A 12,167-nucleotide genomic window follows, 5' to 3' on the forward strand; every position below is an offset into this window, starting at 1 on the left:
TAAAATTAGCAAGAATTAATAATACTACTAATATCCCTTGTTGGATCTTTAGCTAGACTAACCAAGAAAAAAAAAAGAGCAAAACTCAAATAAATAAGATTTTAAACAAAAACAGCCATTACAACAGATGCCACAGAAATGCAAAAGATCCTAAGAGACTACTATGAACAATTACAAGCCAACAAACTGAACAACCTAAAAGAAACTGATACATTCCCAGAAACACACAACCTACCAAAACTCAATCATGAAAAATTAGAAAGTCTGAACAGACTGATAACAAGTAGGGAGATTAAATCAGTAATCAAAAACTCCTGACCAAGCAAAGTCCAAGGCCAGATAGCTCCACTGGTGAATTCTCCTTCCCAAACTCTTCCAAAAAAAAAAAAAAGAAAAAATTGACCTGAATAGACTTCCAAAGAAGACTTCCAAATGGCAAATAGACACATGAAAAGATACTCAACATCACTCTTCATCACAGAAATGCCCATCAAAATCACAATGAGGTATCACCTCACACCTGTTAGAATGTGATACAACAAATACTGTATGGTGTCATTTATATGTGAAATCTAAAAGAGCCAAACCCACAGAAACAGAGTAGACTGGTGGTTGCCAGGGCCTAGGGGACAGGAAAATAAGGAGATGTTGGTTAAAGAGTATAAACTTCCAGTTATAAGAGGAGTAAGTCCTGGGGATCTAATGTTCAGCATGGTAACTACAGTTAACAATACTGTACTCTGTATTTGAAAGCCAATGACAGAGTAGATCTTAAATGTTCTCACCCTAACAACAACAAAATGGTAACTATGTAGGGTGATGGATGTGGTAACTAACCTTATCGTGGTAATCATTTCACAATAGATATGTGTATCACATAATTACACTGCACATTAAAAAATGTTTATGTCAATTATATGTCAATAAAGCTGGAAGAAAAGAGGAACAAGTATCCAGTGCTGGGAGTTATGAAGGCAATTAGGTTGCCTCAAATTTTAAAATGTATATGCTCTTTGACACAGCATTCAATGCCCAACAGCTTACCTAGAGAAGCACCTGAACTTGTGAATGAGGAATCATGTAAAAAAAACATTAATTACAATATGGTTGGTAAAAGCTTAACATTGGAAATAATCTTAAATGTCCTCCACAATAAGCATGGCTTAATAAAGTTTGGGATGGTCAGAGCAGAGATTATGCAGCAGTGAGAAAGCCATCATGCTGAGCACTGACACAGAAAGATTTCTAAGACTCATGAAGTAAAAATAGGTGAATTGTTCAACAATATGCATAGTGTAATCTATTTTTTAAACATGTACACTTACAAAACCACATTTCTATATTTATCTATGTATGTAAATGGATAGAAATTCATCTGAATAAATACATACTAAGCTGACAATAGTTGTTTACTCTGGGTAGCAAAGTGGGCTTTGGGATGCAGCACTCAAATGACTTTAGCAATGACTGTTCTGTTAATTGACATTAGTTCAAGAACAATGCATTATATATTACATGTGCAAGTTTAAAACAAGAAGAAGGGAATATCATGGCCTCAAGGCTATTCAAGGACAGATGTATAAAATCCATTAGGTCTGCTTTCCCTTGAGGGGACACAGACAGCCTGACTAGGGTATGGGAAGAAGTGACAGGGTAGAGAAAGGGAACCACCACCTGCCCAGTGTCATCCCCACCCAGATGCCAGATGCCAGCCTCCTTTCTGACACTCCCCTTAACTAAGACCTTTCGTAGAAACCCCTTCATGTGTCCTCCCTCCCTTTCCTGGTTTGATTCCACTGTGTTTACTTCTTTGAGTAAGGACATTCTCCCTTCTGTTTTTGTGTCCCTTAATTACAATTTTTTAAGACTTGGAAAGTCATTTGTCAATTACATGGCATACCAGGACTCCAAATAAATTCCAAGAATTGACAGCTGCCTATTCTACTTTCCACCAATGCCTCAGGTCACTTCCCTGGGAAATAGCCTCTGAGACTCCATGATTTACATGGAAGAGAAGAGCTAAGAGACGCTCTTACTGGTAAGAGCTCTTAGGAACACCACCTCTGATAGAGAGGAAGCCGAGACTGAACAGAGGAAGAAATGGGGCTGTGGTGCAAGCACAACAGAGGACTTAGCAGATCCCAGAAGTAGCTCTGGAGCTGAAGGGCTATTTGGAGTTATCCCAAAATAAAGAACAAGACTGGACCTTTGTACCTCCACCTGGACCAGTCATTAAGTGTGGGCTCATCTGGGAAGGCTGTGTTGCTTTGGCCAAAGCCACTGGTTTCAGTGGAGGGTGAGTCCCTGGAGACACTCAGCTGTGGGAGGCAGCTGGGGGAATGGGCACCTCAGCCCCAAAGAGAAGTCTGGTAAGTTCACCTTGTCCAGAGGAATTTGGAGCTAAGCGACCATTCATCTCTGAGGGTGGAGGAAATGAGGCAAGGGTACACATTTTAGAGGTGGGGAAACATCTGGTATGTGTTCTGTGATGTCCTTCCTGAAAGTCAGTCAACAACGCAAGCATGGACTGGGTGTCCAGGTTGAGGCATCATTTATCAGATTTACCTGTGTCAACCCCTTCTGTAGGACCCATGAGGCACAGTTTGAGGGGGGAATATATCCAAATTAATAGGGGGAGGGGATGGTTTGAGCAGAAACAGGGAGCAATGCTTTGAGTTTAAATGCCCTGGTAATGGGGTGTCTGGTGGGCTCAGTCACTGGAGCATGGGATTCTTATCTCAGGGTTATGAGTCTGAGCCCCACATTGGGAGTAGAGATTACTTAAAAATAAAATCTTAGGGACACCTCGGTGGCTCAGTCGGTTGAGCGTCCAACTTTGGCTCAGGTCATGATCTCGCGGTCTGTGGGTTTGAGCCCACGTCAGGCTCTGTGCTGACAGCTCCAAGCCTAGAGCCTATTTCAGATTCTGTGTCTCCCTCTCTCTCTGCCCCTCCCCAGCTCGTGCTGTCTGTCTCAAAAATAAATACACATTAAAAAAAAAAATCTTAAACAGAAAAAAAGAAAATGCCCTGGTATTGATCTCACCTTAGTTTCAGTATCTAGAAAGAACTTAATTTGCAGTAAATCAAGTCCACTGCTTGAAAAGTAAAGAGAGGAAAAGAGGAATACCACATTTTGAGTGCTGCTAACAAGTCCCAGCAGTCTAGAATTAAGTCCACAGGCTCCCTCCCATTCTTGTCCCATCTGCCTGTTGGGTTTAGGCCCTTGCGCATCAAAGTGCTTCTATACAGAGTCAGGGGCTTCCATCAACCTAAAGAGCTGAGCACGATAAGGACCCACAATTACCAACACCGAAATGATTCTTTTGCCATTCCTATTCACAAAGGAAATAGTCACTCTTTGCCTCCCAAACTGAAAAAACCTGTATAACTTGGTTTAGGCCACATGGCAGTTCTAGATCACTAGATGGGGCGGGGCTTGGGGTGGGCGGGGGGACTTCAGATAGGGTCATGATCTCACTGATTGTGAGTTCAAGCCCCCCATCAGACTCTGCGCTGGCAGCATGGATTCTGCTTGGGATTCTGTCTCTCTCTCATTCTCTCTCTCTCTCTCTGCCCCTCCCCTACTTGCTTTCTCTCTCTCTCAAAATAAATTTAAAAAATAAACTTAAAAATACATACATCATGTACACACAGATTGACAAGGTCGTTCTTCAGTGCTGCAGATGTGAACTTGGCCAGCCACTGTGCCTCCCCTCCCCCTGCACCCCTGATAAAAACACCTTTTGTTCTACTGTAACCTTCGCCTCATGGGGAGCACAGAACAGGAGGCTTGCTAAACATCCAGACCCCACCTGGCCCCACCGCTGCCCCAAGGCCTCTGCTCACCTCTAAGGACACGCCTAGCTCTCCTGAGCTATTGATGACCCAGCTTCCTTCTCCTAAGATTTGATTGCAAAAGTATAAAGGGCAGTGGAGAAAGGGGTACAGACACCAGAGGTGGAAAGTATACCCCATGCTGGTTTCAGGGAGTAAAAGCCCTGTGATGCCTCAGTTTCTGAAGCAGCCCATCCCCTTAAGAATCTGGAATATCAGGGGCACCAACTCCCCCCTCCTTGGCTTCTTTGGGACTCAGGCTTCCTGTGCAGGTCCCTCCCAGGAGGGCACTGACTGGGAACTGTGCAGTCACCGAGTGGCCTCGGGCTCCACATCCACAGAATGTCCACAAGCCGGTGACACACCACTGGAGAAGGTGGGCCCGGGAGAGGGGCTCCAGGCAGTACAGCTCATGATCCACAACGAGAATGACACTTTTCAAGTATTTTTCAAATACTTTTTTATTTTAGAGAGAGAGAGCATGCATGAGTGAGGGAGAGGGAGAGAAAGGGAGAGAGAGACAGACAGAGACAGAGAATATCAGTCAGGCTCCACACTCAGAACGGAGCCCACTGCCATGACCCTGGGATCACAACTGGAGCCACAATCAAGAGCAGGATGCTCAATCCACCATAAAATACTTTTTAAAAGGTTCAAGTATTCTTTTTCTAATTCCAACAAACCAGTGGGGAAAAGATACTTTTAAGTCAATCAGGATAAAGGAATGCTTTATTCTATGGTATTTTAAAAATTACTGTTCAGGGTGCCTGGGTAGCTCAGTCACTTAAGGCTCCAACACTTGGTTTTGGCTTAGGTCATGATCTCACCGTTTGTTGGATCAAGCCCCACATCCAACTCTGCGCTGATGGTGTGAAGTCTGCTTGGGATTTTCTCTCTCCTTCTCTCTCTCTGCCCCTCCCCCACTCATGCACATGCTCATTCCTATGTGCTTTCTCTCACTCTCTTTCAAGATAAATAAATAAACTTTAAAGAAATTACTGTTGGGTGTGCTAATGACATTACTATAGTCTGACAAAAGTCCCTATCTGTTATAGATTCCTACTCTAGCATCTACGAGTAGAATGGTCCGATATCACGAATTTGCTTTTTTTTTAATTTTTTTCTTTTTAGTCTTTATTTTTGAAAGAGAGAGAGAGAGAGAGAGCACGCACGTGCACAAGCAGGAGAGGTAGACACAGAATCTGAAGCAGCCTCCAGGCTCTGAGCTACTAGCACAGAGCCTGATGCAGGGCTTGAACCCATGAACCGCAGGATCATGACTAAGCCAAAGTCGGAAGCTCAACCAACTGAGCCACCCAAGCACCCCAGGAATTTGCTTTAAAATCCACCAGTACAACTAAGTGCATACGGGATGAAGCAGTGTGATAATAACTGAAACTGGGGAATGGCCACATGGGGTTTCATTATAACAGGCTTTCCACTTTTGTGTATGTTTGAAACTTTAAATAAAAAGTTAAAAATAAATACACTCATCACTTTAGGGAGTTAGTTTCTCACACATATAGTACACCCACTTTTTTTTATTTTTTTTTCTCTTTCTCTGCCTTATTTTACTTGTAAAAATAATGGATTTGTGAAAAAATATGTAACAATACCGAGAGCTGTAAATCCACCTTCCTTTAATACATGTGCCAACTGTGTCACGTGCGTTTCTCATAACCTTCCCAATATGCAGGACCCTGCTGGGCACTGGTAGGTGCTCCTTTTAATGCAGTTAGAATCACTGTTCCTCACAAGACTGGAAGCGATCTTTGAGACTGTCTATTCCAATTCCTTCATGTTGCTGATGGGGAAACTGAGACCCTGGAAGAAGGGCTAACTTGGTCAGGGTCCTTGAGCTGTTTCGTGGCAGGACCATAACCAGCTCTCACTAATCTCAGGCAGCATTTGCTGCATAACGGCCAAGGGGACCTGCAGCCACAGGGCTAGTGAGTCGCTGTCTGTCATGCCAAGAGTCCACCCGTTCTCCAACCCCTTCTCAGCCCTTCTTGACAGGAGCTGAGGGAAGGCAAGGTGGGGGAGGGGAGGACAGATCCCAGGTTCAGAGATGGGGGTGGGGGGTAACAGATCCCAGGCTTGAAGAAGACTTGCAGGAGATCCAAGGCCACGATGCACCGGACGCTCGCAGGCTGCCAGATGCAGCCCCCAGACTCACTTCGTCTCTCAAAGACCGACGCCCACCCAGCAGACGCCCACCCAGCAGACGTCCTCCGTACTCTGGCAGCCCTGCTTCCTACCTCCGCACCGACCCCTACACATGAAGTAGACTCTGCTTCTTGATGCGAAAGGGAAAATAAGAAGGTGCTTTCTTAAAGCCAATAGATATGCAAAAAGAATGCTACTTTTCACCCTTAAATATAACAAGAGGAAAGGGAGGGTGGGACAGGAGGTGGGAATTCATGCAAAGTTCTAGGTTAGGATCTGAATTCTCCAGAGCCACTCACTGATCCACAGCCCCAGAGAGCCCAACACTTCCAGGGCCACAGAAGGGGCCCTTAAGGCAGCTCACAACTATTCCACATGTAAATTTGAGTAATGGTTTGCCCTGGCTTGTCCATTCTGAGGAGAAAACCACTCTCAATCCGGGGGTGGGGGTGGGAGTGAGGGGGGTGTCACTAGAGGGTCTAGATCTCTGCTGTCCATCATGGTTGCTCTCAGTCATGTGCAGCTACGAGCACTTGAAATATGAGCCCCAGAGTGAGAAATGCTGTAATATAAAATGCACACCAGATTTCAAAAACTGTACAAAAATAAGAAGGCAAAAAAGCCTATTAATTTTTATATTGATTAGATGTTAAAACTGTATTATTTTGGATATATGGGAGAAACATATATTAAAATTATTCTGTTTTTACTTTATTGAAGTATAAGTGACATATAATAAACTACATGCATTTTAATATATTTATTAAAATATATATCTCAGCCCAGAGCCTGATGTGGGCCTCCAATGCACAAACCAAGACATCATGACCTGAGCCAAACAAAGTTGGACGCTTAACTGACTGAGCCACCTGGGTGCCCCTACATGTATTTTTTAAATGTTTGTTTATTTATTTTGAGAGAGCGTGCACAAATAAGCAGGGGAGGAGCAGGAATCGATCCCAAGCAGGCTCCATGCTGTCAGTACAGTGGCCAACGCAGGGGCAATCCCACAAAACAAGAGGTCATGACCTAAGTCAAAACCAAGACTTAGATGCTTAACCAACTGAGCCATCCAGATGCCCCAAACTACATGTATTTAAAGAATACAATTTGCTAAGTTTTGGCATTGTATACCATGAAACCATCATTAACATCAGTATCATGAACATATCCATCACCTCCAAAAAGTTGTCATACCCATTATATTCCCTCTTTCCCATCCCCCATCCTGAGATAACCACTGGTCTGCATTCTGTCACTGTAGAACTCGGCGTTTTCTGAAATTTTATAGGAGTAGAATCATACAGTATGCATAGCAAATTTTACTTTGCACTCAGCATAATTATTGTGAGATTAACTCATATTGTTCCATATATCACAAATTCATTCCTTTTTATTGCTGAGTAGTATTTCATTATATGAACATATCACAAGTTTGTTTATCCATTCACCTGTTGACAAACATTGAGGTTGTTTCCATTTGGGGGCTATTACAGATCAGTTAGGTATGAATATTTATCAATGTCTTTTACTATTTTGAGGAGAGAGCATGAATGAGCAAGTGAGCAATGGGAGAAAAGGAGAGAGAGAATCCCAAGCAGATTCTGAGCTGTCAGCACAGAGCCTGACACAGGGCTTGATCTCACCAATCAGGAGATCATGACCTGAGCCAAAATCAAGAGTCAAATGCTTAAATGACTGAACCACCCAGGTGCACCTCTAGGTCTTTTAACTTTTACTTTTTTTTTAATGTGGCAACCAGTGTGTATTAAAATGTGCTCACATTGTACTTCTATCGAACAGTGTACCTCCAGATTCTCTCCCCTCCACTTTCCTGGCTCAGGTTGGCTGCCTACCTGAGTTTAATTCAACAAACTGGGCCAGGTGCAGAGTGGGGAACTGTTGTTACAGAAGTGAAGGACCCAAGAAAAGATGGACACTGGGTATGTGTTCCAAACATATACCTCCCGAACTGGCCTTTTCCAAGAATTGCCCCCAAGGCAATGGCCATCTAGAGGGGAAGGAAGCAAATGTATACAGTCACCTCAAATTCAACATGAGAAGCCAGAAAGAGATGCATATAGGCTCTGGTGTGGAAAGGAGGAAGCACTGACGTCTGTCTGGGGAGCTCAAGGAGTTTCCCCAGGAGACAGTATTTGAACCAGGTCTTGGAGGAAGAGTAGAATTTACCAAGCAAAGTGGGGTGAGGGCTTTCTAAGTGTAGGGAAACTCAGAAATCTCCCAGGGCAAGACAGTTTCCAGGAGCTGGGATCTGTGAGCAGAAAGGATGGCACAGGATGGGAGGGAGAGTGGGCCAGGATGAAGGGCCTGCTATGCTGTGGTGAGGGGTCAGTCCTTGTCCTCCAGGCACAGACACTACAGAGCCAGGGAAAAGAGCCAGGCCAGACTGCACTTTAGAAGAACACTGGGGGTAGAAAACAGGAGTGATGCATCTTTGGATGATGCCACTGGGAACAGAGAACAGGGACTACATTCTGGAGAGCTCCAAAGCAGATTTCATGAGAACTGGTAATGGGATGTGAGACACACAGAAGAGTCGACTGTGGTGTCCCTCATGGCTGGCGCTCCCGGGTGGACCCATATTGTCGTGGACAACAGCCTCCCCACAGGTGTCCCTCTCGCCCTGCCCAGACCACCCACCCCACTCTTGGCACAGAGAGACTTAAACTGTCTAATTGTCTCCTGCCCACTCGGTTTCCCCTGTGGCTTTCCACTACCTACAGAATGAAATCTCACTTCCCTTAGACGGCGACCAAGACCTGGCGAGCTGGGCCCACCCACCTGCCTGNCATCCTCTCTCTTCCTCCCTGTACCCCCTGCCTACCTCCCCTCTACCCCCCCCCACACACACACACACAATACAATAGTGCACTGATTCTCATCTCCATGTTCCCTTGGCCTGTGTGCCTTGTCACACGCCTCAGCCTCGACTTAACACCAAAAACTCTCCTTTCCTTCAAAGGAAAAAATGGCTCGAGGCTCCTTCTCCAGGAACTCCCCCTGAAGACAGACCCAAGAGCGCGTTCCCCTGTGCCCCAGGGCACACTGTGCCCTGCCCTCTATAACCTCCTTCATTCCCACTAAATTGTCACATCGTGGGGACAGCATCCTTGTCTTTTGTTTTGGGAACTGGAGAGCTGGAGATAGAGATTTTAAAGTCATCTGACCTAAGCAGGAGCTGCCTTAGGAAAGCTCAGGTAAGGAGAGTGTGCAGAGGGATGAGGGCATGCTCTGGGCGTGCACCAGGATTTCTGACCCAACACAAGGTGGAAAGACTCCCAGAGCTGATCTCTCCAGACAGGAGAGTTACTCTGTTCTCTACTCTGAAAAGTCCTGGGGAAGCCTCATTTTGTCAAGGGGGATAAAAATCTGTATGAAAATAAGAAAAAAATAGCCAAAGATTCCTACCCTTGACATGTTAATAATTAAGATAAAGACAGGGGGCACCTGAGTGGCTCGGTTGGTTAAGCGTCCCACTCTTGATTTTGGCTCAGTTCATGATCTTGTCGTTTTTGAGAATGAGCCCCGTGTCTGGCTCCTTGCTGACAGCATGGAGCCTGCTTTGGATTCTCTCTCTGTCTCTCTCTGCTCTTCCTCCTCTCTCAAAATAAATAAACTTTAGGAAAAAGATGAAGACAGAACAAACATACATAAAAGGATGTGTCCAATGTTTTGTCCAACATTTTTAAAGGAACAATAAATAAATGTGACTTCCAAGGTGAATCTGCATGAAATTAACCAAGTATTTATTGAGATTTTACAATGTATTCAACACTGTCCTCGAGCTATTAAAGATACTGTAGGTGAACCTGAGTCAATTCTTCTCATCTTCAGGTATTAAGATTCGTATTAGGGAAGCAATTTGCATACACATGAAGACATTTGAGAATAAATGTATTACCAGGTGGGGAGGACAAATTGATAAATGTCACAGGTATCTAGAATAGAGATTCCTAATTTATTGTGCAGGGGTTTTGTTCAAGTGCAGATTCTGGTTCTAGGGTAGTTCTAGTAAGTTCTAGGGTAGAGCTTAAGATTCTGTGTTTCTCACATGTTCTGAGAGGAGGTCAAGGCTCTTTGTCTAGGACCCACTTTGAGTAGCAAGGACCCTAGGGAATGGAGGGAACCTTGTGAGCTTTCAGAGGAAGCCTAGGACTGATGGCAGGGACAGGGTGGAATGGACAGGCAGGAAGGGCTTTCCGGGTAGGGTCAGCTAACTAGTGCTTCTCCAGAGCTAAGCTTACAGGTGGGGAGAACCACGGGCATGGGAATCTCACGTGCTGGAACTGACCATTCTTACCAGGCAGGGACACCAATTCAAAGGGACTAACCTCTGTGCAGTTTTAAGTGCCACACTAAGGAGTTGCAACCCATTGAAAAAGGGAATGGTGAGCTGGAGATGACCCTTAAGTCAAAGTTTGCTGATACATTCAGGCTAAGTAGGAGAAGATATGTAGATCCATGCAGAAGGAGAACTGGAGTATAGTTTCTCTCACTTCTTACTTTAAGAGATCCAATTCAGCTCCTGGATGCCATGTCCCCATCCCTTACCCTCGGTCCCCTTGCCTCAACCCAGGCCTTGCCCCCTGAGTCCTGGGCCCTAGCAGCCTTTCACCAGGAGACCTAAGTCTCAGATAATCCAGCCACAGGAGAAAGAACCCTTCTTCTGCAGTTCCGTGGAGGCTTTCTTTCTCTCCACAGATGTATTAACAATTCAACAGCACATGATAAAAGTGGGGGGAAGGGGACCCACATTAATTTCCTCGAGGCAAATGATAAGCTGGCAGGTCTGGCTCTATGGAGGAGATAAAAGCTCCAAACACAGCCAAATGACTCTTGGGATCCGAGCCTGGTACGGATGCAAATTAAAATAAAAACTATATAAACAGCAGCACAATCGCACCATTCAGGGCTCCTTCATTAGCAGCCAGAGCTCCAGTGCCACTGTCCACAAAGACAACTTCCCTTTCTTCTCCCTTCTAACTAATTTCTAAGCTGGTCAACAAAAGGAGGCTAAGGACAAAAGCAGTTCTAATTGATGAGACTCTGGGGAGAGGGTCTCCAGGGAGATTCATTTTATGTGTGCAAATCCCTAAGTAAATGTGATGTGTCAGACCAGCTGAGGACAGGCCTCCTGCTGGGGAGTCTGGAGATGCCAAGTTCCTCCTCTCAAAGCTCACCACGGCATGATAACAACCCAATGGTCACATCCACCAGCCCAAGCCTTCCCATGCCCAATAGAACCAACTGCCTTGTGTAGGGGGACCTCATTCAATGATGAGGCCCATGATGCAACAACTCACTACCATAGTGGCCTCTACTCTTTACTGTGGAGGACAGAGTTCATTCATTGTATTACCATGAAGCATCACCATGGTGAGCGGTCACTGAAGTGAGGATTTACAGTTTTACCAAAATCCATCTCCTATTGAATGTTCAGGCTTCAGGAGGTAACCTGGTTCACAAACCACAGGTTTCCTTTATTTTCTTCCCATTTGGCCAGCATCCCCACTCACCTTCTCCACTCCGGGAACCTCTTCAGAGGTTCAAGCCCTCCAGCTGTCTCCTCATCCCACATGTCCTTCTCTCTAGCCTTGAAGATCTCTTCACTGTTCCAGATTCCTTCACATTCATCCCCCATCCTGCACTCCAACACATGCTTGGGATTCCCTACTATTTGTCTGAAAACTCTATTAGCTTCATGAACCTCACGTTTTATCATTTGAAAACAGGGTAATAATCCTTGCTCTACTCATCTCGTGGGCTACTGGAAGGCTTGTATGAAATAAAGGACATGAGGGGCGCCTGGGTGGCTCAGTCGGTTAAGCGTCTGACTTTGGCTCAGGTCATGATCTCACGATTCGTAGGTTTCAGCCCCGCGTCGGGCTCTGTGCTGACAGCTCAGAGCCTGGACCCTAATTCAGATTCTGTATCTCCCTCTCTCTCTCTGACCCTCCTCTGCTCATGCTCTCTCTCTCAGAAATAAATAAAACATTAAAAAAAAAAGAAATAAAGGACATGAATGCAACTCTAAGTGGCATATGTGTATTAACAGAAATGTCCTCATTTAAGCTATAGCGCTGGACCATTTAGTGACTGCCAAAAACCTCTCTATTGTTAAGTGAGGCAGGTATGAGTGGTTTT

General features: G+C 44.9%; 1 long non-coding RNA gene across 1 annotated transcript in view; it reads left to right on the forward strand.

Annotated features, from left to right (window-relative positions):
- Positions 1-2,219, forward strand: part of LOC144238561 (uncharacterized) — a 9,122-nt gene extending 6,903 nt beyond the window's left edge. Inside the window, exon 2 of the long non-coding RNA XR_013337155.1 lies at positions 1,964-2,219. This is a non-coding gene — a long non-coding RNA (uncharacterized LOC144238561). The remainder of the gene's footprint in view (positions 1-1,963) is intronic.
- The last annotated feature ends 9,948 nt before the right edge of the window (positions 2,220-12,167 follow it).

The sequence above is a fragment of the Crocuta crocuta genome, unplaced genomic scaffold (genome assembly GCF_008692635.1).
Source record: "Crocuta crocuta isolate KB4526 unplaced genomic scaffold, BGI_CrCroc_1.0 scaffold830, whole genome shotgun sequence".
Classification (NCBI taxonomy): Eukaryota; Metazoa; Chordata; class Mammalia; order Carnivora; family Hyaenidae; genus Crocuta; species Crocuta crocuta.